Below are 25,697 nucleotides of genomic sequence, written 5' to 3' on the forward strand. Positions count from 1 at the left end.
GAAATTTGAATGATTAGAGCGACCACCATAAAAATAATAATAAGTTCTTCCTCTACCACGTCATGACCTCAACCACGGCCTCAACTACAATTATTATCTCCATATTCATAGCATCTAGGTGGATTTCAGCATCAAGTATCCATGACAAATAATTATTGTCGTTAAAATCAAGGGCGGCAAATTCTAATTTTGTGAGATTTGTCATCACAGCACTATCATAAAATATTGTACTTATGCTAGAGATTTAATAGATATTGAATATGCAAAATAACATTAAATTTATTAATTATTTTTTTAATAAATTACATTTTTTTAGTGACTTTCTTTTGAAAGTATGGGATCTTCATTGGATAAACTATAAAAGTGACTTTCTCAATATTCAACTTACAAAATATGTTTATATATTTTATTATTAAAATTTAAGGTGGAATAGATTTAGTTGGTGAGTGACACAATTCTTTGAGATGGGGATGCGACTCTTAAGATTATGTATATGTCGAGATTAATAGATACAATCGATACGAAACAGAAGCTACTATTCTGGTAGAGATGGTTACAAATAAAAATTTTAAATATAAAAATATGCTTGAACCTAATTATAATAAAGACTTGATAATATATATATTTGGGGGAAAAAAAACAAAATTGAGGTATTGATTTCGCTTCATAAAATTAACTAACCAAGTTAAGTTATAAATAAAAAAGAGGAATTTTACTCCCTTTTTATTTTCTATATTTTCCCTATTAACTAACCAAGTTAAGTTATAAATAAAAATAAAATAAAAAAACGGGGGGAATTCTCATCCCAACGAACGTGGATGATAAGGATTCCGAAATATACAAAATCCCTTTTGTCTGAGATCCTCTTTCAAATTCCTTATTGACTTTGACTCCTCCAGCTTTGGAAAATATTTAGAATAATCCCCAAAAACAAACATTTCTCATTAATACTCTTCTTAAACTCAAAACTCATAAATTAATTATCAATCATTTACCTAATACATGACCAAATTAATTCGTTGGAGAGTTTTATATATTTACTAAAATATAATTTTAATTTTATTTCGTCTCTAAATCATTATGATTGTACTTTATAACTATTTATTTTTTTTAATTAATCAAATTTATAAACATTACTTTCACCGATCGATTTTATGTTTTGTTATCTACTTTTAATTAATGTTTTTAAGAATCAAGTTAAATCTTGAAAAAAAATAGTTTTTAAAAACTTGTTTTTATTTTTAGAGTTTTATTAGGAATTCAAATGTTTCTTTGATGAAGATGAAAGTTGTAATTGAAAAATTAAAAGAAAAGAATTGTAAATTAAAGAAATAAAAAACTTGGAAATAAATATATTTATGTGTTTGATGAATTTTCAAAGTTACCTTTTCATTAATTAAGGGTGTGCTTGGAATGCATTTTCAAGTGTTTAATTTAAAAAATAAGTCATTTAAAAAAAATGGAGTGTTTGACAATCACTAACTTTGAAAGTGTATTTTGATTTTTTTTAAAATAATGTTATTTTAATATATATTGACAAAAGTAGGGTAGGATTGAAAGTATTGTCAAAAATAGGTTTTTAAATCGTGTACCCGGTACATGATTACAATTTAATCGTGTACCCGATACACGATTTCCTGTTGATCTGGCACACGCAGTCTGTCGTGGCAGTCCTGCAGCGTTGACTAAGGTAATCGTGTACGACCTTGGTACACGACTCCCTTCTCCATTAAACCATTGCGAGCTTTCTTCTTCCTCCATCCAAAAGCCTTCTGCCTCCTCTTTTCTTCTATCTTCCCCGTCCGAAAATCTCCTTTGTTCGTCCATCAGAATAAATTATCCGAAAATCTCCTACCTTAAGTCGTGTGCCTCCATTTAACCGTCCATTCAACCGTTCGCCCGAAAGCTTCTCCTCTCTTTGATTCTGGTAAAAAAATTTCCCTACGTTGTTTTCGAATATATAATCTTCATATATATATATATATATATTTCATAGTACTTATATTGTTTGCATTTGGTTTGAACAAAATGTGTAGTTTATGGATCCATGATTTATTTGTTGGGTTGAATCTAGAAATATATGTATATGTTTGTCTATTTATTGGGCTGATTTTGTCTAATGTAGTTTATGAACTTAATGTGTAGTTCTAATGTAGTTTATGAACTTAGAAATTAGATTATATTTATGAACTTAAAAATGAATATTGATTCATATATATTATTTTGTTTGCAGTTGAAAAAATCATAATAAATATGTCGATGCGTTCTGAAGATTTAGTTATTCTTGAACCTGGAAATAATGGAGATAGTGATATTGACGTTGAAGTTGATGAATTATTTGGAAACGACAGGGAAACATGATCTTGAGTTGGTACTGTCGGATATGTTCACCCAAATAGATTGGGAAATTACAAAGGAAAGGAATATAGGTGTAGATAACTATAGTTTAATACAGAAAGGAATGTTGTTTAATACTAAAGAAGATTTACAGTTTGCTATAAAAAAATATTGTGTGACAGAACACTACGAAATTGTTGTAGTGGAATCAAATCAAGATCTTTAGTATGTCAAATGTAAATCATGAAGTGATGGTTGTGCTTGGAGGTTATGGGCATGTCGCCGTAAAACTCAGGGATGATCGAAATCACCAAACTTCAACGAAACACTCATGTTTGTTTTCAGAATTGACACAGGATCATTCATAGCTTGATTCAAATTTTATGAGCATTAAAATCCAAAATTTGGTTAGAGCTGATCCTAGGTACCTGTGGCCCTACTCCAAGAAGCAATTAAAAAACAATATGGCTATAATGTTAATTATAGACGTTGATTGCTGTGTTTGGTGATTGGGAGAAATAATATTTAGAACTTCCATATTGGTTAAGTGCTCTTGTTCATTACCCAGGAACACAAACAAATTGGTTTTTCCTTCCCTCTGATGTGCCATTACGACTATTTTTTATCGAGTTTTTTGGTCCTTTGGTCTGCAATAGAAGGGTTCAAACATTGTAGGCCATTAATCCAGATTGATGGAATTCATATCTACGGAAAGTATAAAGGGAAATTAATGACCGTCTTATCTATTGATGCAAACGGACATATATTTTCCCTTGCTTTTGCTATAGTTGAAGGTAAAAATTTGTCCAGTTGGTAATAGTTTTTGTGGCATTACGTGAAATATGTTACCCAAAGAGAGGGTATTTGCTTGATTTATTGTCTTCACCATGTTGTCAGTAATTTCAATACGAAATATAAATCAAAGCAACTAAAAAATTTGGTGTTTAAGGTAGGAAATCAACACTAAAGGCGCAAGTTCATTCGGTGCATGAAAGAAATGAAAAAATTGCACCCTGAATGTCTTGAATATTTTTTAGACATTGACTCAGAAAAATGGACTTAATCACATGACTGTGGGTACCACTATGGGTGGATGACAAGCAATGCAGCTGAATATATGAATGGTGTTTTCAAAGGTGCTAGAATGTTACCAATTACTTCTTTGGTTAGTCTAACATTATATCGCACAGTACTGTATTTTGAACGTCGGAGACAAGAAATCAGTGAAGCACTTAATCGTGAGGACAACATACAGAATATGCCCTAAAAAAACTTAAGAGGTGGGAGAAAACGAGCATCTGCGCATACGGTGACATCTATTGACAGGAAACGTCAAACTTTTGAAGTACAAACTGGCATAAGTATGATTTCTCTCTATAAAAGATAACACACCCAAGTTTTGAGCTTGAAAGAAGAACATGTTCTTGCAATAAGTGGCAGTCATTCAAGACTCCATGCTCTCATATAATTACAGTTTATAATTACATGTGTATGACATACATATCACTTATTAATGAATGTTACAAATTGTTCGATTTCAAGTCATGTTATGAAGGCCACTTCCATCCAATACAACACCTAGATTATTGGCCCGAATTATCATTTACAGAAGTTCGTCCAAATGCGGACTTATTAAGAGAACAGGGTCGGCCAAAAAGTACGCGCATTCATAATGAAATGGATTGGAGAGAGGCAAGCCAAAAAGGGCGATGTACAATTTGCAAGAGAGAAGGACATAACTGACGTATTTGTCCACAACGTACATTAGATGCTTCGTCTTCGGGTCATTAGGTGTATATTTTTTTTTACTTGTATTTTTTATGTAATTGTATATTTTATGTACTTATATTTTTTATGTAATTGTATCTTTTATGAACTTATACTTTTTATGTAATTGTTTCATTTTATGTAATTGTACTTTTTATGTAATTGTAATTTTTATGTAATGAATTCATTTTATGTAATTGTGGACCCGTTCCTAAAGTCTTAACATTGTTGTACATCTCCAATTAAAAAAATAATAATTAGCCAATCTATTTTTTTTTAAAAAAATAAAAATAAATCAAGGACCCAGTCCACGAGTTTTCCTGTGACCGGTCAACCAGTCAGCCGACATGGTGCTGACTAGATTAGACACGACCCCATAGACGAGTTTTCCACATGGAAATCATGTACCCCGTACACGATTTCACTATCCTAATTTTGTCAATAGTTTCAACAAACACCATTTTTAAAAATATTTTCAATCCTACCATTTTTTTGTCAATATATATTAAAATAACAATATTTTTATAAAAAAAATCGTTTATTTTCAACAATTTTTGTTTAAATAAAAATGAGTTTTTTGAAGAACACTTTTTGTCTCAAGTAAATCTAAATTGGTCCAATTCAATCTTACAAGAAAATAAAAAATATATATATATGAATTTTTTTTTTAAATAACTAAAAATATTATTTATTTTTGCAAGAAAAAAAAAAAACTCATTCATTTTATTTCAAGTATCATGGCTTCAATTTTTCCATATTTGGTAATAATTAATGGACTCTGACTAAGAAAACCTTTTCTTGACTTCAAATATTAAAATCCGAATGAGAAAGTCTATATCATGATTTCCGGTGTTTATCTCATTGGTTAGGTAAATTTTCGAGCTAAGAAATTTTATTTATTTTTTTTACACATAAAGGTTTGCTTAATTTCGAAATTACCAAATTTCTATCTATTTAAATTCCCGCCATCTGAAGGAAACAAAAGATTTAAAAACATTGAGATTATAATGTTGCGTTTCCAATTCCGAATTGGAGTTCTAATTAGATTATATATATATTTTTTGAAGTGTTTAGGATTAAGAGCAACGAATACCCAATTCTATTTGGACTTTGAAAGATGGCTATATAATACAACTCTAGTTCAATTTTCGTATTTCATTGGTTTTTCGTATTTGATTTGACAGTGCAAGAATGGAATCAGATAGTGATGTCTTCAAGACTTTAGATTTGATCTCATTGTTCTCTCCTAATCGATCGATCATTGAAAACTCTAAGATTAAAAGCTGTGGGAATAGTATGACATCGAATGAAATGAGCAGGAAGAGGAGGAAAAATACTTCTGAATCTGATCATAATCCACAGATGAAGAGGCAAAAAGAAATAGTGTTTTCGAAGACGATTGAGATGTCGACGGCATTGCAAGAGCGAATTGCTGAATTGGGTGGCTTCGACATCCAAATTGTGACTCAAAAGAAATTGCAAGACACTGATATGAATAAGAACCATGGTCGATTATTGATTCCATTCGGAAAACTCATGAATGACTTTGCTACAGAAGATGAGAAAAAGATGTTAAGCAAACATAACAAAAAAAAACATAAAAACAAGAATGGAATGATGGTGTTGATAATTGATCCTCTGCTAAGAAATAGACATATTGGGTTGAAAATATGGAAGGTTGGGAACCACGATACCTATTGCTTGGTATCTGAGTGGAATTCTTTAGTCCGGCACAATTCACTTGAAAGTGGAGATTACATCCAACTTTGGAGTTTCAGATCAAATAATGATGCTTTTATAACTGACCCTCAAAATCAAGCGCATATGACCTCCAATCTTTGTTTTGCGTTGGTTAAGCTTGACATCTCCGAGGGAATCTTCAAATTTATTTGATTTAGTTAATGACATAGGATTCATATCCATTGAATTAGACCCTAGAATTTGTTAAACGTTACAATTTCTATCATCTACACATTTTTTGATAATTCATCTATCTATACTCACTAATTCTAGTGATATTAAGTTTTGTACCTAAATTTGATCAATACAAAATTTAGCACATGATAATCTTTGAAATTCCATTAGCTTTGTACTTACATTCAATAATGGATCCAGAAATTCATGTAACCGTGACACAAATATATATCATATTTAGATTAAGTATTACTAATTATAAAATTTATTTTTTATGGCCTCATTTACATAGATATATATATGAAAAAAAATCATTCCATCAAATATAGTGACAAGCTTTTCGCTCTGTGTGTGTATATATATTGACAAGTTCGTCCGTGATGTATTTTAATTAATCACAACTATTTCGAAAAAAAAAATTAGAACTCGTTTGATTTGATTCTTAGTCCTTAATTTTTTGAGATTGTGCTTGTTTTTCTTACCTTTTCTTCCTAATGAATTTTCATCTTTTACAAGAAAATATTTGGATCTCTAGTCAAATTTAAAGAAAAAAATATAAGTTTTTAAATTTTTTGTTTAAAAATTAAGACGTCGTTTGAATTTTGAAAACATCTCAAAAACGAAGTTCTCACTTGGTAACCATTTCGTTTTTTATTTTTTGGTTTTGAAAATACGCCTATTTTCCTTCTATTTTTTTTACAATAATTTATATCTTTATTAATTATAATGGTTGAATTCTCAGTCAAATTCCAAAAACAAAAACAAAAACAAGATTTTAAAAACTACTTTTTTGTTTTCAAAATTTTGCTTGATTTTTTAAATGATCAGTAAAAGTAGATAATAAATAAAAAAATTTGGAGGTGGAAGTAGTGTCTTTAGGCTTAATTTTCAAAAACAAAAAACAAAAACCTAGGCCCCGTTTGGTAACAATTTTATTTTTTTATTTATTTTTTTTCTATAGATACTATTTCCATTTTTTTTATCTACATTTCACCAATGGTTTAAGAAACTAAGCCACTAAAAAAAATAGCTTTCAAAAAGTTGTTTTTGTTTTTGTAATTTAGTTAAGAATTCAACTATTGTATCCAAGAAAAATGCAAATCATTGTAAGCTTAATTTTTCAAAAACAAAAACAAAAAACTAATGTCCCGTTTAGTAATCATTTTGTCATTTGTTTTTGTTTTTGAAAACTAAGCCTATAGACACTACTTCCACCTCCAAATTTCTTTATTTGCTATTTACTTTTCACCAATGGTTTAAAAATCAAGTCAAATTTTGGTAACTAAAAAAAGTAGCTTTCAAAAACTTGTTTTTGTTTTCCGAATTTAGCTAAGAATTCAACCATTGTACTTAAAAAAGGTGTAAATCATTGTAAAAAATATAGATAAAATAAGATTAATTTTTAAAACTAAAAATCAAAAAATCAAATGATTATTAAACGGAGTATAAATGATCATCAAATGAGTGTAAAAGATAACCAAACAAAAATGTGGGAGGTCGTGAACTTATCCGCTTAATTTTTTCAAAACCAAATAGTAATAAAATGAAGATTTATCAAATTAATGGAGTTAATATTGATTCCACCTTTTATTTAAATCATAATAATAAAAACGATTTAAAAAAAAATTGGTGGATGACCATTAATTTTGACCAAGAAGCAACTTGGCCAGGAATAAGAGAGTGGAAGAAAGGTGTATTTTGAAGAATAACTTTATGTCACATTTAAAAAAAAAAAAAAAAAAACCCATAATTTATTTATTTTTTAAAATAAAAAATTAATATTGCTTTTGTTGTGCCTATAAATAGAGAAGCAATACGAGAACTAAGATACATATAACATTATTAAGAATGGCTTCATCTGCATCATCTTCTTCATCTGCATCTTCAAGTTGGAGTTCAAAGCAAAACAAGATGTTTGAAAATGCTCTGACGGTGTACGACAAGGACTCGCGGGACCGGTGGGAAAAGCTGGCGAGTGCCATCGGCGGGAAGACGGCGGAGGAAGTGAAGACGCACTACGAGATGTTGGTGGAGGATGTTCACAATATTGAGGCCGGGAGAGTTCCTTTGCCAAATTACTCTAAACACTATTCCTACAACAACTTTCTTGATGAAGAGTAAAGGTAATCTCTTTTTCTTCTCTTTAAACCCTTTATTATTTTTATGTGATTCTCGATTTTCTTTTCGTTTAAAATTAGATTGGGATGAGAAGGATCGTAATATCCTAAGCTAAAAAATCATTACAAAGACTAACCATTATAATAATAAAATAATTTAAGCAACAACTCTTACAGTGACTTTCTGATGTGTTGTATTTTTAATAGCTCAATTTTTTTTTAAAGATCCACTTTGAATATGAACCAAATATAAAACCTAAAAAAAGTAAGTTAAGATTATCTTATTTGGAGCTATTATATATAAAATTATAGGGTGTTACAATAGATGAGAAAAATGTATTTTAATTTATTTTATAGTTATTAATCATTTATTAAAATATATGTCACTATCAATTAAAAGTAGTGACTGCCATTGAAGTATTATGTGAAGGGAATTATCCTTAGCCAAGTTTGTGAGTTGGATTGAGTTGTGACATCATAACTTTTAAACAAAATATAATTTTTCTCCAAAATTTCTCAACTCAAAATACCTTCATTAAAACAATAAATCAAATCCAACAAAAAAAAAAGTCCAACTTTAGCACCTTCGATTAAGGCACATCAATCTCAATAGGATTGAGAAATTGATGAAGAATGGACTTCTAATTGAGTTAGAAGAAAATTCTTTACCGGTGTGCGAATCTTGCCTAGAGGGTAAGATGACTAAAAGACCTTTTACTGGAAAAGGTTATCGAGCCAAAGAACCTCTTGAGTTAGTATATTCTAACCTTTGTGGCCCTATGAATGTGTGAGCCCGAGGTGGCTATGAGTATTTTATCAGTTTTACTGATGATTACTCTAGGTATGGGTATGTTTATCTTATGCAACAGAAGTCTGAATCTTTGAAACACTTCGATCGGATCGAGGTGGAGAGTTTATGGACTCGTCATTCTAGGACTATTTGATAGAACATGGAATCGTTTCCTAATTCTCAGCGTCGGGTACACTTCAGTAAAATGGTATAGCGGAGAGGAGAAATAGAACCTTGTTGGACATGGTTCGTTTGATGATGAGTTACACTTCCTTACCCGACTCGTTTTGGGATTTCACAGTGGAAACTGCAGTATACATATTCAACTGTGTTCGTTCCAAGAGTGTTGCGAGAACACCTCTGAAGTTGTGGAATGGGCATAAAGCTAGTTTATGTCACTTCCACATTTGGGGTTTCCCTGCACATGTGTTTGAGGCGAATCCCAAAAAGTTGGAATCACAGTCGAGGTAATGCCTCTTTATAGGTTACCTCAAAGGTACACGAGGGGGTTATTTTTATGATCCGTCGGAAAATAGGGTGTTTGTTTCCACGAATACTACTTTCCTAGAGGAGGATCATATTAGGGAGCATAATCTACGTAACAAAGTCATGTTGCGTGAGCTGTCCAATGAAACTACTGAAACTTCAACAAGAGTTGTTGAAGGACCTGCTTTATCAGCAAGAGTTGTTGATAATAGTTCATCTAGTAGGTCGGTTCCACCTCAAGAGTTGAGGGAACCTTAATACAGTGGGAAGGTTACGAACCCGCCCGTTCTCTATCTGGGTTTCACGGAAATCCTTGTTATGGTAATAGATGGCGACGTTGAGGATCTATTGTCTTATCAGAAGGAAATGGAGGATGTTGACTGGGATTAATGGGTCAAAGTCATGGATCTCGAGATGGAGTCCATGTATTTCAACTCAGTATGGGATCTTGTACATCAACCTGATGGGGTAAGACCTATAGGTTGTAAATGGATCTACAAGTGCAAACGAGGTGCTGATGGGAAGCTGCAAACCTTCAAGGCTCGACTTGTGGCAAAAGGTTATACCCAGGTAGAGGGAGTCGACTATGAGAAGAATTTCTCGCATGTTGCCATGTTAAAGTCAATCCGTATCCTCCTGTCCATTGCAGCTTATTATAATTATGAGATCTAGTAAATGGACGTCAAGACAGCCTTTCTGAATGGCAATCTTGAGGAGACCATTTACATCGTACAATCCAAGGGATTCATAGCCCAAGGTTTAGAGCAAAACATTTGCAAGCTGAATCGGTCCATTTATGGGCTGAAACAGGCGCCTAGATCTTGGAACATTTGGTTTGATACTGCGATCAAGTCGTATGGCTTTGACCAGAACGTTGATGAACCTTGTGTCTACAAGAAGATCATCAACGCTTCATTAGTTTTCTTAGTATTGTATGTGAAGGAACTCTTATTCAAGAGTACCTACGAGCGGAAACGGATCTTTCCAATTCATTGTGACATAATTTCCACATAGACATTTAAACATACTAATATGCATTCATAATGCTAAGTTATTGACATGATCAAAAGAGCAATAAATAAAAGATCGAGAGATCATACCAGTTGAAGACTTAGTCTTCACAGCAAATCTCTCTTTTCCTAAGACGGTAAGCTATTGCTCAGCAAAATCCAATTGTCTACCTCGAAAAGTCTTCACACGAACAGAAGAAAACGGGGATGGCACCACCACTCAGAGTTCTCAATATTCTTGGAGTGAGAATCCAAAGGGTGGACTTTGTTCGAATTTGGTAGTGGGAAGGAGGAAGGGAGATCATACACATCGATCAAGCAAGTGGGAGATAGGCTCGTCTATTGTATAGATAAAATGCTTGATCGTTTAGGTGAAGTTACGATCGTGTAGGAAAACGTAAGCGATTGTCTAAATGATCATGTACGAAAAACTAAGCGATCGTTTATATGATCGTTTAATAAATATCGAGCGCTAAATAATTGCTTAGGAAAAGGTAAACGATCATTTAGTAAATAGCACGCATGGATGTAATCGTCAATCGGTCGCTTAGCATTATCGTATAGGTAAGCGATCGTTCAAGCACTATTGTATAGGCATAAGTTTTTCTAAGCGATGACACTCTTCAACATAATGTCCACGCATACCATGCTTAACACATCGTAAGCTATTTAAACGTCTTAAAGTGATTTTTCAACTTACTCATCCGTTATGAAAATAGAAGAGACGCGTCCTATTATCCCTTTAACCGTCCAATTAATAGATAATGAATATCATTACATCATATTCATAACTTATGAATTAATATCATATATCAATCATAGTATTTTTCCTCCACTAGATATAAATCATATGTATATCCAATTTCCTCCAAATTAATGTATCTCATACATAAAGTTAATTATATCATATATAATCAACTAGTTTAATTATATCATATATAATCAAACTCCCTCTTGTCAATTTGAACATTTCAAATTGACCTAAAAATTGACTCTCAATTTGCATCCAAGCGACCAAGGGGACCTTATGAACCTATGGCTCGAAGCTCCAATGGTATGTGAATAGCTGATTAAACTCTTTAGCCACGATATCCACCATCCGTTAACTGTCAGGCATTTCACTAACGACAGTTGAACTCTTCTTACCATAGATATATTTCTATGTCCATTGGATATAACCAATCATCAGTACGATGACCCTTCACAGATGTTCGTAATTACAGCAGGCCAATTTACCATTTTGCTCCTATTGTTATATCTTACTCTTTAAGTACCACTAATCCCTCAAATGAACAATAAAACATAGTCCTACTATGTGTGAACACCTCTCGGGCTATGAGAAGGTGTGTGGTGCCATATTGTTCAAGCCTCGGGATCAGCCCTTAAGAGAGCAATCTATTTATTTACCCGTGCTTCGGGGAAGGAGTGAACTCTATCTTGTGAACCTGATTTAACAACTTCTAAATCAGACGAATCCCCAAAGTGGTAGGTTTGAGTTGGCGCTCTTTGTAAAACCCGAATTTAGTTCCTTAGATAAGTGTATTTAGCCAAAACGGGATACTATATGATATATATATATATATATATATATATATATATATATTCTTTGTATTATTATTATTAAAAGAATGTAAGGTGTTGTTTATGGGAATTTAGAAGAAAGGGAAGGAAATGCCCTTAATGGAGAAAATTAATCATTGTCTGGCTGAAGGCATTGAGATAGGGTGATGTGGCAATTCATTCCTTGATTTCAGGAAGCGGCAGAAAGATTAAAAGGGAAGAGAATCTTCAAAGGCATGGTTTTGACAATTGAGAAAAGGGAATTTAGTGAATTTAGTGCCATTTGAGAGCTGGGAGAACCTGGTTTTCGAGGTGATTCTGTTGGAGAATGATTGCAAGAGGTGAAGAACAAAGGAGGAGAATTTGCAAAGAAGGCAGAACCAAGGAGTAATCCGGACCAGTGGTGAAGTTTGGAAGTTCCAAGCCAAATCACCAGGAAGTTTGAGCTGAAATTTTAAGGTAAGAAAGCTAACCGAAATCTAAATAAGTTGGTAGAAGGAAGTTTCTTAAAAAGGGCTCAGGATTATGAGTTGTATCAGGGAATTGGTGCATAAGCAGTTCAACATGGAGGTTTATAGTGAGATTTTGTAAGAAGGATGTCGCTTTCGGGGGAATCTCGCTAGAAACTGAGGTGAGTATCGCTAAGAATTTCACAAAGAAAAGTTTGGTATCTCTCTAGAGGGTATCGTTAGTGTCGCTTGTGAGGATCTCACTAGTATCGCTTGTGAGGATCTCGCTAGTGTCGTTTGTGAGGATCTCTCCAGTGTCGCTTGTGAGGATCTCGCTAGTATCGCTTGTGAGGATCTTGCTAATGTCGTTTGTAAGGATCTCTCCAGTGTCGCTTGTGAGGATCTTGCTAGTATCGCTTGTGAGGATCTCGCTAGTGTCGTTTGTTAGGATCTCTTTAGTGTCCCTGGTGGGGGGATCTCGCTAGCATCACTTGGGGGGGGAATCTTGCTTGTGAAGCTGGCTGTGTGGATGGAAATGTTTTAATAAATAAATTGTTGAGATAAGCTAGGATTTCTAAGTAATTATAATCAAGAATGATATCTTTTCAGGCCAAGAGGAGCTGAGGAAAACGTATAAACCAGTAGGAGCTTAACAAACTGTAATTGACTAAGCAGACTCCAAGTTTTTAATATTCAAGCATGTCTGACCAAGTAAAGCACAGTGGCATTAATGATGTATTTACATTTCCTCAAGCATCCAATTGTGAGAGAATAACTTAATGCATGTCCCCCGGCTTGTATATGTGCAGTTCGGCCAAGGTATGTTGGGAAACCCTTACAAAAGCCATATTATCTTTATGATATACACTTTCTTAAGGAAGGTTACAGAAGAATGAATTCTTGTGTAAATGAGTGGCAATGGAATAGCTCTTGTGTAATACTAGGCTATGAGATTTAATTTATTGTTACAAAATATGTATTGGGTATCGAAGGACACTTGAAAAGGTACTTGGCCAATTCGATACCGAAGGATTTTTGAGAAGGTATCTGGACAATTTAATACCGAATGACTTATGAGAAGATATCATGGAAGCTCGATACTGAAGGACATGTTTGAGAAGGTATCCCAACTAATTAGGTACCAAAGGACACTTGAGAAGGTACCTAGCCAATTTGATACCGAAGGACTTTTGAGAAGGTATCTGGCCAATTTGATACCGAAGGATTATGAGAAGGTATCATAGAAGTTCGATACTGAAGGACATGTCTGAGAAGGTATCTGAGCAGAGGTATCAAAGCATTAGGATATTTAGCGTGGCCACGTGCACGTAGGCAGTTATGAGTGAGGACCATGGTGAGGGTCTCATGGCTGGTTGTAAACATTGGGAGCTAGAGCGTTCAGGCTCGTTCTCAATTAGGGAATAATAACGTTGATGATGTACAGATAATAGCTTTAAAGCTATATCTAGGGACATTTGTGGAATACACTCGTTTGTATGTGTACATGTTCATAGTATTGCTATGCTTGTATTGTTATGATTGTATAGTCACTTACTGGGTTGTTAGCTCACCAAATTTCTTTGTATTCTCTTTTCTCAGGTAGCGGTCAGTTTCCTCAAAGTTGATCTTGCTGCTGCTTGCCACCCAAGGACTCGGCTTATTAAGAGAACTTAGGTTGATAATTTGATATTGTACACATGTTTTGTTAAAAGGGACTAGGGCTTCTTAAGGAAGGATTGGGCTTTCTAGGATGTTTCATTTTTGTTTCTTGAGAAGTAATGTCATGGCTGTATGTGTATGTTTATAATGTTTCGTAAAATTTCTATGGGAGGTTGCTGTATATGTATATTATTAGTATTTGCAACAGGATGGTATTTGGATCTAAAGACATGGTGGTGGTAGCGGGCAGTAAGGCCTAGTAGCTACCATGGTCATATTCTCTTCCGAAATAAAGAGTAATTAGGGAAGGGGTGTGACAAGTTGGTATCAGAGCATAAGATTTTGGGAATGAGAGGGGAAGTTCAGGCATGTGTCTAAGTCCTGAAGTGTAAGTCCCTAACATGTGTACATTGTATTAGGTGAAATACCGAGGCAACATGGCAGACCAAGAAGGCAGACAGGTGGCAGGGATACTGAACCTACTAAGAGGGGCCCGTAGGTGTCTGAGGGAAAGTCTAGTGCTCCCCAAGCAAGGGCAGATTCTCGGTTAGAAGAAGTAGTTTTTGAAAGAATAGTGCAGAGATTAGCAGCCAGTGTGGGCTCTGCACGAGCCGACCCAGAAAAAAAATATGGTATTGAGAGGTTGAAGGTACAACTGATCCAGCCAAAGCTGAATTATGGCTGGATGTAATTAAAAAATGTTTCAATGTTATGAATTGTCTGGAGGACGGGAAAGTGGGATTAGCCGCCTTTCTGCTGCAGAAAGAAGCAGAGAAATGGTGGAAAGTGATGTTCACCAGACGAGCTAGAACAGATGTAATGTTATGGCCTGAGTTCATGAAGGCCTTTAATGAAAAGTATTACCCCAGTTCGTTCCGGGATGCGAAGAGGGATGAGTTCCTCAGATTGACACAGAAGACGATTTCGGTGGCAAAATATGAGCAGAAGTTTACATAATTATCCCAGTATGCTCTACCAATTATTGCGGAGGAAAGAGATAGATGTAGGAGATTCGAACAAGGTCTGAGGAAGGAAATCAGAACTCCATTGACGTCTACGGTTAATTGGCTAGATTTTAATCAGTTAGTAGAAACAGAAATACGAGTCGAGCGGAGTCTGGTCGATGTTGAAAAATTGTTGAGAGGCAGTGAGGCCATGGTAAGACCTAGAGACAGAGGATTCCGATTGCCAGTGGCAACACAGACAGGTGGAAGCCATTTCAGGGGAAACAGTTGGCAGGGATCCAAGAAAAGGAAAACGAGACCCTCGATCGGTGCAGTTAGTCGATCAGAGATGTCACACCAGACTTGGAAGATTAAGTGAGTCACGCTAGACTTGGGAGATGAATCAAGCCATGTCAGACTTGGTAGATGGAGCAGGCCATGCCAGACTTTGGAGATGAAGCGAGTCATGCCAGACTTTAGAGATAAAGTGAAGCCGCACCAACATTTTGGGGATGAAGCGAAGCTGCACTATGACTTTGGGGATGGAGTGAAGTCGTGCCATCAATTTGGAGATGAAGTGAAACCGTGCCATCAGTTTGGAGATGAAACGAAGCCACGCCATGAATTTGGAGATGAAGTGAAGCCGCGCCAACATTTTGGAGAGGAAACAAAAACGGACCACAACTTTTGAGGTGAAGCGAAGTCACGCCATCAGTTTGGAGATGAAGCGAAACCATGCCACGACTTTGGAGATGAAGCAAACCACACCAGACTTTGGAGATGAAGCGAAGTTGCATCATGATTTTGGAGATGAAGCGAAGTCGTGCCATCAGTTTGGAGATGAAGTGAAGCCACGCCACGACTTTGAAGATGAAGCGAACCACACCAGACTTTGGAGATGAAGCGAAGTCACTTCATGATTTTGTAGACGAAAACATTGAAGATGGAACCAAGCCATGTACATCGACCATGAACTTGAAGATGAAGCGGAGCCATGTACACTGACCTTGAACTTTAAGATGAAACGAAGCCATGCACACCGACCTTAAACTTGAAGATGGAACGGAGCCATGCATACGGACATTGAACTTGAAGATGGAAATGGAGCCATGAACACCAATCTTAAACTTGAAGATGGAAGCATAACCATGCACTCCAATCTTGAACTTGAAGATGGAAGTGGGGCCATGTACGCCGAACTTGAACTTGAAGATGGAGCAGAATTAATGGAGCCTCTGAACTTGAAGATAGAGAAGCCTCGACGAGACCTTCGCATTTGAGTTTGACAAAGCATCGTCATATCCTCTGTATTTTAGTTAGGTGAAGCATCGATGAATCCTTTGCACTTGAGCTTGAAGAATCGGCGAATCCTCTACATTTGATTTTAAAGCATCGACGAATCCTCCACACTTGAGTTTGACGAAGCATCGATGAATCTTCACATTGAGCTCGACTTCGCGACTTTAAGCATGAAGATGGCATTGCAAAGCCTCTAGACTTGAGCATGAAGATGAAGCATCGATGAAACCTCTGAACTTGAAGAGAAGGAGCATCGATGAAGCCTCTGAACTTAAAGATTGAAGAGCATGGACGAAGCTCTAAACTTGAAGATGGAGGAGCATCCAAGTTTGATTTTGAAGAGGAAGCGAAGCGCATTTCAAGTGTGTGCCTTTTATTTACTATGCTAGCTCCTTACGAGGGATGAAGATCTTCAATCCATTGTGTTGCCCCCAATAGGGATGGACATATTCAATCTTGAGTGTCATTCTTTAACGGGGATGATCAACATCAATCTTGTAGTATCATACTTAGGTGGTTGTGGTGCCCTTTCTGATGGACTAAACTTAAATTTCTTTAAGTTACCTTTGTACCCTTAAAGAAAATGATCAAATCATAACGTAGTTCAAGTTTTTTTTAACTGGACTGAACTCAAAGTTTCTTTCAAGCTATTTACATACCCTTCACAATGATAAGGATTAAGTCAAAATGTAGTTAAAAAAGAATGTTTTTTTTTTTAATGCTTGATTGAACTTAAATTTCTCTAAGTTACCAACGTACCCTTTATAATGATAGGGATCAAGTCATAATGTAGTTTGTACAAAGATTTTTTTTGGGGGGGGGGAGGGGGGCGTTCACATTTTAAGCTCATGCGGGCCAGGAGCATCATGCAGTTCAGGATCTTGCAATGAGGAGCTTCTTCATTTAAACTTTAGAAGTTCTTATTTCTTCATGGTTTTGATCATCCTCTTCATTTGTAGGATTCGTCAATATGATGAGTTTTGGCTTCACTATCAAGGAACCTTCTGTACTTATGTCAACAGAAAATTTCCTCTTCATGCGTGAAGGGACAAGACTGTGAATCTTTTCATCGTTTTTATCTTCATGTAATGACATCACTTTCAAGAATTTCATACTTCCTTTATGTTGATCGCTTGTTGTCTTGAGACGATCAAAAGTAGATGCTAAAGGTCGATCTTTCTTTGATGTGGATATACTTAGCCTTTTGAAGGCTGAAGTTCGAGTAGAAGTAGTCGTTGGGCATTGGTCTTCTTCTCCTACCATGGCCATACTCGATCTTTGAAAGACTGAAGATCGAGCACTTGAAGGCTTAATACGATCAAAGACAGAAGTTCTTTGCTTCATTTCTTCTGAGTTGTTGACTTCTTCGGCAGTTATATAATTGTTGTCGACTTCCACTATGCCGACAGTGTGACATGCAATAACTTCTGATATTTTCACTGGATAATTATTAGGAAAGCTTCTTGGGAAAAATTCTACTAAAGTTGCCAGCCGTCGGAATTGAGGGAAGTCTTTGTCTTCTTTCTTAGCAGGCTTAGGCTTCCATGTCATCTTTTTTCCTTTCTTTTTGTGAGTCTTGTTCCTTCTTCTATAGCTTCGATAGGAACGCGACTCTTTTTGGGTGGAGTTTGGCTGTCTTCTTTTTCGACAAGTCACAACTATCCATCATTCGTTGTCTTCTTCAACGTGCTCATCTTTCTTTTTGGAATTTATTGTTTGAACCTCTACCTAGAGCCGAACAACTATAGGCTTGAGGGCTCCAAACTGGATCAGACTTTGTCTTTGAGCATGAGACACAGACAGTGTTGGAACACTTGAAGTCGTCACTACTGTAGCATGATTTGTCTGAGCTATTTCATCCAAATCTAACTCAATCTTCTTTTCACGAGCCAACTTCAGAATTCATTCCTTTAGCACAAATCACCTTTCAACTGGGTGACTAACGACCTGACGATACTTGTAGTAGTTAGGATCATCTACTTTTCCTATTTGTTTCGGCTACTTGCATTTTGACAGCTGAATAAGTTGTTTCTTTAGTAGTTGCTCCAACATATCTGCCACATCAGAGTCAGGGAATGGATAAACCTTATTCTGTCTTTTTTTAAGGGTTGCACGACACTTCTCACGCTCATTGTGCCTTCTTTCAAATTTTGTTTCCTTTCCTTTGGAGGAAAATTTCAGCGGGGTCACATGAGCAACCATAGATTCTTTTGTGGCACTATCCACGATCTTTTCAGTACCCTTGGCTTCATTCTTGTATTTTCTCCCTTCAAGGACTAGAAAATCTTTAGTTTTCCTATTGGCGATGGTCAGCTTCATATCATGAGCACCTGTTGCCAACTCCTCAAACGTATGATCCCTTGTAGGATGTAGAGAAGCTCCCAGTGCATGCCTTGAGTGCACATCTACACTACAGATAATTTGGTGAGTCTATCTTTGCAATCCAGACTCAAAGCTCTCCATCGGTTGATATAATCGATGACTGTCTCTCCCTTCCACTGTTTAGTGTTCATCAGCTCCATCATGCTATCAGTGCACCTTGTACTATAGAAGCAGTTCAGAAACTCCCTTTCTAGCTGTTCCCAACTATCAATCACTTATGGCTCTAAATCAGTATACTAATCGAAAGCATTTCCTTTCAAGGTATAGACGAACTGCTTGACTAGTTGGTCTCTTTTGGGTTTGTTTATCTTCTTGGACGATCGGCCTTTGGGTTTAATGATCTTCTTGGACGATCAGCCTTTGGGCTTGTTAATCTTCTTAGATAATCGCCCATTGGGCTTGATGATCTTCTTGGAGGATTGGCCTTTGGGCTTGATGATCTTCTTGGACGATTAGCCTTTGGGCTTGTTGATCTTCTTGAATGATCGGTCTTTGTCCTGTTGATCTTCTTGGATGATTGGCCTTTGGGCTTGGTCATCTTCTTGGACGATCGACTCTTGGGCTTGTTGATCTTCTTGGACAATCGGCCTTTGGGCTTGTTGATCTTCTTAGATGATTGGTCTTTGAGCTTGATGATCTTCTTGGATGATCGGCCTTTGGGTTGTTGATCTTCTTAAACTATTGACCTTTGGGCTTGTTAATCTTCTTGGAGGATCGACCTTTGGGCTTAATCATCTTCTTGGACGATCAGTTTTTGGGCTTATTGATCTTCTTAGATTATCGGCCTTTGGGCTTGATGATCTTCTTGGACGATCAGCCTTTGGGCTTGTTGATTTTCTTGAATGATCTTCCTTTGGGCTTGTTAATCTTCTTGGATGATCGACCTTCGAGCTTATTGATCTTCTTGGGGGATTAGTTTCGTACGAGGCTTTCGGAGAAACTTGTTTCGTGGAGTTGAACCTAAGTTGGTGTTGATGTTGATGTTAATTTGATGCGATGTGGTTCGATCTCTAGTGCTTGATCCTCTGATTCTCCCTCGATTGAATGCATATATTTGATGTATAGAAGCGAGAGTGTGGATGTTTTTGAGCTTCGAGTCTTGAAAGAATACTTGTATCTTCAAAGGACTTCAGTCTTTAAGCATGTTCGGAATGCTTGTATCTTAAAAGGACTTCAGTTTTCAAGCGTGTTCAGAATGCTTATATCTTCAAAGGACTTCAGCCTTCAGAATGTTTGTATCTTCAAAGGACTTCGGTCTAGAATACTTGTATCTTCAAAGGACTTCATTCTTCAAGCGTGGTAAGCTTCAGGAGTCAAAAAGTCTTCTGATTGTAGAGAATTCCCTCTAAGCTCTCTGGACTTCAGAATTGCTGATTGTCACTTTCAGGAGTCAAAAAGTATTTTGATTGTAGAGAATTTTATCTAAGCTCTCTGGAATGCAGAATTGCTAACATCTACAAATGAAGAGAGCTCCTCTATTTATAGTGTTCTCGGGTGAGCTTCCTGGGATTAGGCTTGGTTGATCCATTGGCCTGGCCTTTGGGCCCAATTAGTTGGACTTGGGCTTGGTTGATCCATGAGCCTGGCCTTCGGGCACAATTAGTTGGACTTGGGCTTGGTTGGTCCATAGGTCTAGCCTTTAGGCCTAATTAATCGAATTTAGTCATGATTTGACATTTGAGTCAAATTCAACCTATTTTTGGGCTTAGCAAAACTTTGATCCAAATAATAATATCAAATTGGGCCAAACTAATCTTATATGATTCAACGGTCATGATAAAACCACGTGGTGTCATCGAAATTTGTCTTCAACTTTAATTCAGGACATATGTCAAGTCCTAATTGCGCCCAAATTTAATGATTTGGAATTTCTTCATTAATTTAGTAAATGACACGGCAACTTGTCATTGGTCCAAAATTCCCCATTCAACAGTGATCATACACAAAGTTATTCTATTCATTAAAATAAGTCTAAGCTTTAGTTTAATGAATTTGATAATTTAGTATAGAAATGGACCATGTGACCAGTTCCGATGCAAATCATAATAATAATAATAATAATAATAATTTTTGTTTCTAAATTTTCTTATATATAAATCATTTGTAACTTTCAAGAGACATGGCCAAAAAAAATGAGAATATATTTGGAATCACTATATAAAATATAACATTTTTAATATATATCTTTTTGATATGGGATCAAGCCAACTTGAGGGACTCTATTGTTGGCAAATGATTGTTTTGAATATTGTATGACGCTAGAGGAAATGATGATAACCACAATTCTAAAATTTTGTGTTGATTCATAGATTATATTTTAAAATGATATCGAAATTATATGAAAAATTTTGAATTGATGTTCATAATATGACTTTTTCTTTTCAAAAAAGATAATGGTAGAAATATTGATAATACATAGAAAAATAGAAAAAAATTGTAAAAACCACCTCTAAAGTATGATAGTAGTTGCAATTATACCCTCAAACTTTAAGTTTAGAAAATGGAGCTCTCAAACTTAAATACCTACTAAAATAGATTTTCAAACTTACAAAAGATGTAGAAATTTGACGTTAAATGATAAAAGTTGAACCCTCAAACTTATACAATTGTTTCACCTACTACAATTATGTAAGTTTGAAGACTCAATTTTTATAATTTAGTTTGAGGGTATAATTACAACCACCACCCTATTTACAAGATGATTTTTACTATTTATCCGATATAATAAATGATAAAAGATATGGGTAGGAAATTGCCAAAAATAGAGGTCAAAAGTTTCGATAAATAGCTTTAATCACTTATTTTTATATTATTTCATTTTAGTGTTTCTTTTCTTTCCTGGTCATTGTCCAGTATATAACTTTCTTCTGTCTATTGCCACATTTTTTTATTTGATTTTATAGAAATTACATCAACATATGATTTAAAACTATAATTTTTGACATATTGCAATCAACATTTAGGAGGTGTTTGGGGCAAGAATTATCTTAAGACTATAATAACCACTTCTTACTACAATAAATACTATTTTAAAACCCCCAATTAGGTATAATCAATACTATTTCAAAACTCTCATTGGCTACATTATTTACTATTTGATACAATTTTTACTATTTTACATTTATAATTTTTTTTATTCTTTACTACAGTATTTATTATTTCCTTCTCAAACTATAATAGTTTACGTCTCAAATACATATTATTATAGCTCAAACTAAAATAATCTATACCACAAACACAAACTATTATAACCCACCTATAATAATCCAGAATTTTAGTGACGAACTTTTCGCCCCAAACATCCCCTTATATGACTTTGTAAAATTCTCTAAAAAAAAGTTAAAAATAAATAGTCAAGGATAAGCTTGTTCTATCCACAATAAGATCATAGGTTAGTTTCTCTCACTCCACATATTATCAAATAAAATCAAATATTAAGGTTCCGTTTGGTAACCATTTTGTTTATTTGTTTTTGTTTTTGAAAATTAAGCTTATGGACACTACTTCTATTTCAAATTTCTTCATTTGTTATCTACTTTTCACTAACGGTTCAAAAAATCAAGTCAAATTTTGAGAACTAAACAAATTAGTTTTCAAAAAGTTGTTTTTGTTTTTGAAATTTGGCTAAGAATTCAACCATTGTACTTAAGAAAGATGTAAATCATTGTAAGGGATGTGAATAAAATAGACTTAATTTTCAAAAACAAAAATAAAGACCAAATAGTTACCAAATAGAATCTAAGTAATTTAAAATCCACTCTTAACATAGTTGAGTGATATCTAGACGTTTATCTCTTTATGCATTGCATTTTTAGTTATGCAAATCTAGAGGAAAAAAAAAGTTTAAAATCTTAATTATGTTGGAAAATTGAGGAGTACAATGGGAACACAGATGATAATAAAATATAATATTCAATAAATATAATATGATAATAAAATAAACAAACATAATGTATAAATAAATAAAATAAAATAAAATAATAAAATGAGAAATGAGAAAATTCTTAAATTTCTCCATTTTCTCCAATTTGTATGGAATTTGCCCAATGTGCATGTCATTTTAAGATCCACCAAATGCCACTATTTATAGGCAAAGTGGCAACTAGGATGTGGACTTACATGGACAACAAACATGAAAAATTACAAGGCACATGGACAACATAGAGGGTGACACATGGTGTTTGGGACACTAAGCAATAGGCATCTATTTATTATTATTATATTTACAATACTCTATATTGGATGCTCATATATATATGAAATATGCCTCGTTAAAACCTTACTAGGAAAAACCCAATGGGAAAAAACGCTAGTGAAGAAAAAAATAGTACTTATTTCATATAATATATACTTATAAAATAATACAATATATTTACTCCCCTCATGAAAACACCACTTAAGATCTCTGAGTCGCTGCATTCTAATGTTGTGCACCAATTTTTCAAAAGTTACGGTTGGTAATGCCTTTGTAAATAACTCTGCGAGATTATCCTTCAAACAAATTTGTTATACAGTGATGTCGCCATTTTCTTCAAGATCATGAGTGTAGAAAAGCTCCGTTGAAATATGATTTGTTCTATCTCCTTTAATATATCCTCGTTGGATTTGGGCTATCCAAGCTTGGTTGTCTTTGTATAATATTATTGGAATATTTTTATTAGAAGACAAGCCACAAGTTTCACAAGTTTCACAAATGTGTTGAGTCATTCACCTTAGCCATACACATTCTCAACTAGCCTCGTGAATTACAAGATTTCAACATCATTTAAGGAAGTGACTGTTATAGTTTGTTTCATCGATCGCCATAATATAGCAGTTCCTCCACATGTGAACAGATAACCTGTTTGAGATCTAGCTTTGTGTGGATCAGATAAATATCCAAAATATGCATAACCAACTAGATCAAAATTTGATTTATTTGAATAAAAAAAACTCATATCGATTGTTCCTCGAAGATAACGGAGTATACGCTTAATTCCGTTCCGATGTCTTTTTGTAGAAGAAGAACTATATCTAGCTAATAAATTTACTGAAAATGTAATATCTAGTGTTGTATTATTAGCAAGATACATAAGTGCACCAATTGCACAAGGATATGATACTTCAGGACCAAGAAGTTCTTCATTATCTTCTCAATGTCCAAATATATCTTTCTTTATATCCAATGAACGGATTTCCATTGGAATATTTAATGGATGTGTCTTGTCCATATAAAATCTTTTCAAAACTTTTCCTGTATAAGACTATAAGTTGACCGATGAATAAATATTTCATCTGCTAATTGCTCAATTTGCAAACCAAGTTAAAATTTTGTATTTTCGAGATCTTCATGTAAATTTTTTTTCTTAAAATATTCTATTGCTTTTGAAAGCACTTCATAATTTCTAATTATATTCAAGTCATCAACATATACAGTTATAATAGCAAATTCTGATTGTGATTTCTTTATAAAAATACACAGACATATTAGATTATCTTGATATCCTTCTTTCAATAAATATCCAATCAAGCGATTATACCACATCCGTCTTGATTGTTTCAATCCATATAGTAATCTCTGTAACTTTATTGAATACCGTTTCTGGGAATTTGATGTATATGTTTCAAGTACCTCATATCCTTCTATAATTCTCATATATATATCATTATTAAGAGATTCATATAAATATGTTGTGACTACATCCATAGATGCATATCCAGACTTTTATACATAGTCAAACCAATTAAATTTCTTAGTATAATTGCATCTACCACTGGAGAATATGTATCATCATAATTAATACTAGGTCTTTGTGAAAGATCTATGGAGATATAGTTGGCACAATAAGTCGCATTGTTTATGTCCTGTGCATCCAAACCTTCGCCTCAATTTCTTCAATTTCTTTTTGGATCTTTTCTCTTTTTGTTTCTTTTAAGGTTCTTTATGTTGGAGATCACATCTATGGAGATATATTACGGAGCAAAAAGGCTCTTGGTATGCCAGCCGCATTTTCTCCCACGTTTCTTACTTGTGAGTGTTCTGTTATGAGCACTTATCGTATATTGCTTGTTGATTTGGCAGGATGGAGGACTATGCTTGTCGTTCCAGAGCTTGAAAGGGAGGTCGAGCTCTTATGGGAGTTGAGGAAGACCCGCAAACTATGCAAAACTATAATTTATAAGAAAAGAAAGAAACATGGAATACAAAGAGATCCACTCGTGAATCCATTGTTTTTGTCTTCAATGGATGCCATTGAAGACAAAATCCATCATTTGAAGTGGTCTCTCAAGTCCTTTTCTTGACTTCTTCCTCATTTTTTCCTATTCTCATTGTCTCTCTGTCTTCGTCCTAACGCACCTTGCCCTCAAAAAGTTAAAAACGGAGATGCCGGTTTCACTGAGTTTGAAGTTTATTAACTTTTTATATAGGTTTGAATATGTTGAGGCAGATGAGAAGGACAGACTATCTTCAGGACTACATCAGTTAGAGGTGATACTCAATAATCATAATTCAACTGCAACACTAATAGTGCAGGCCCTCATATAAATGAGCCTTTACTGGTTTCGTTTTACAGGGTGGCCGTGAACGAGTGCCTTCCTTTCTTACAACTTTAGCTTCAAGCACTTTCTATTGTTCAATTTCCTTTCTTTCAGAAAAATATGCATTTTGTAGTTATTCTTACAAGTTTTGTAATTTCAGTTTGCCTTCCTTACATTGAGAGAAAAAAACAGTCTATTTGGTGATTTTTTCTTAAATTTTTGTTTCTAAAATTGTATAACAAATTCTAGAAATAAAAATGAATGGGTTTTCTAGGTTCTTGAAAAGCATAAATTATGGATGATATTGTTTTTCATACTTATCAAATGAATAATTAGGGTAAAATAATTAAACCCTCCCGAATTTAAAAAATAATTACTCAATAATTCCTATTTTGTCTTCACCATATTTAAACGTACACATCTCTCGAAAAAAGAATATCACACATTTTTGACTTGTCGAATCA

The 25,697-nt window shown here is 34.5% G+C and overlaps 1 long non-coding RNA gene and 1 pseudogene across 2 annotated transcripts; both read left to right on the forward strand.

Moving 5' to 3' along the window:
- The first annotated feature begins 7,853 nt into the window (after window positions 1–7,853).
- On the forward strand, window positions 7,854–14,270 carry LOC150029943 (protein RADIALIS-like 6 pseudogene; annotated as a pseudogene). Its single transcript, XR_016527242.1, has 2 exons — window positions 7,854–8,141; window positions 14,030–14,270. The product of XR_016527242.1 is annotated as a protein RADIALIS-like 6 pseudogene (transcript).
- A 10,161-nt stretch (window positions 14,271–24,431) lies between these two features.
- Window positions 24,432–25,437, forward strand: LOC150029944 (uncharacterized). The gene is made up of 2 exons (XR_016527243.1): window positions 24,432–24,688; window positions 24,776–25,437. It is a non-coding gene; the product is annotated as an uncharacterized LOC150029944 (long non-coding RNA).
- Window positions 25,438–25,697: the final 260 nt, after the last annotated feature.

The sequence above is a fragment of the Benincasa hispida genome, unplaced genomic scaffold, assembly GCF_027475165.1.
Source record: "Benincasa hispida cultivar pf3 unplaced genomic scaffold, pf3_genome.v1.1 HicScf780, whole genome shotgun sequence".
In the NCBI taxonomy this organism is placed as follows: Eukaryota; Viridiplantae; Streptophyta; class Magnoliopsida; order Cucurbitales; family Cucurbitaceae; genus Benincasa; species Benincasa hispida.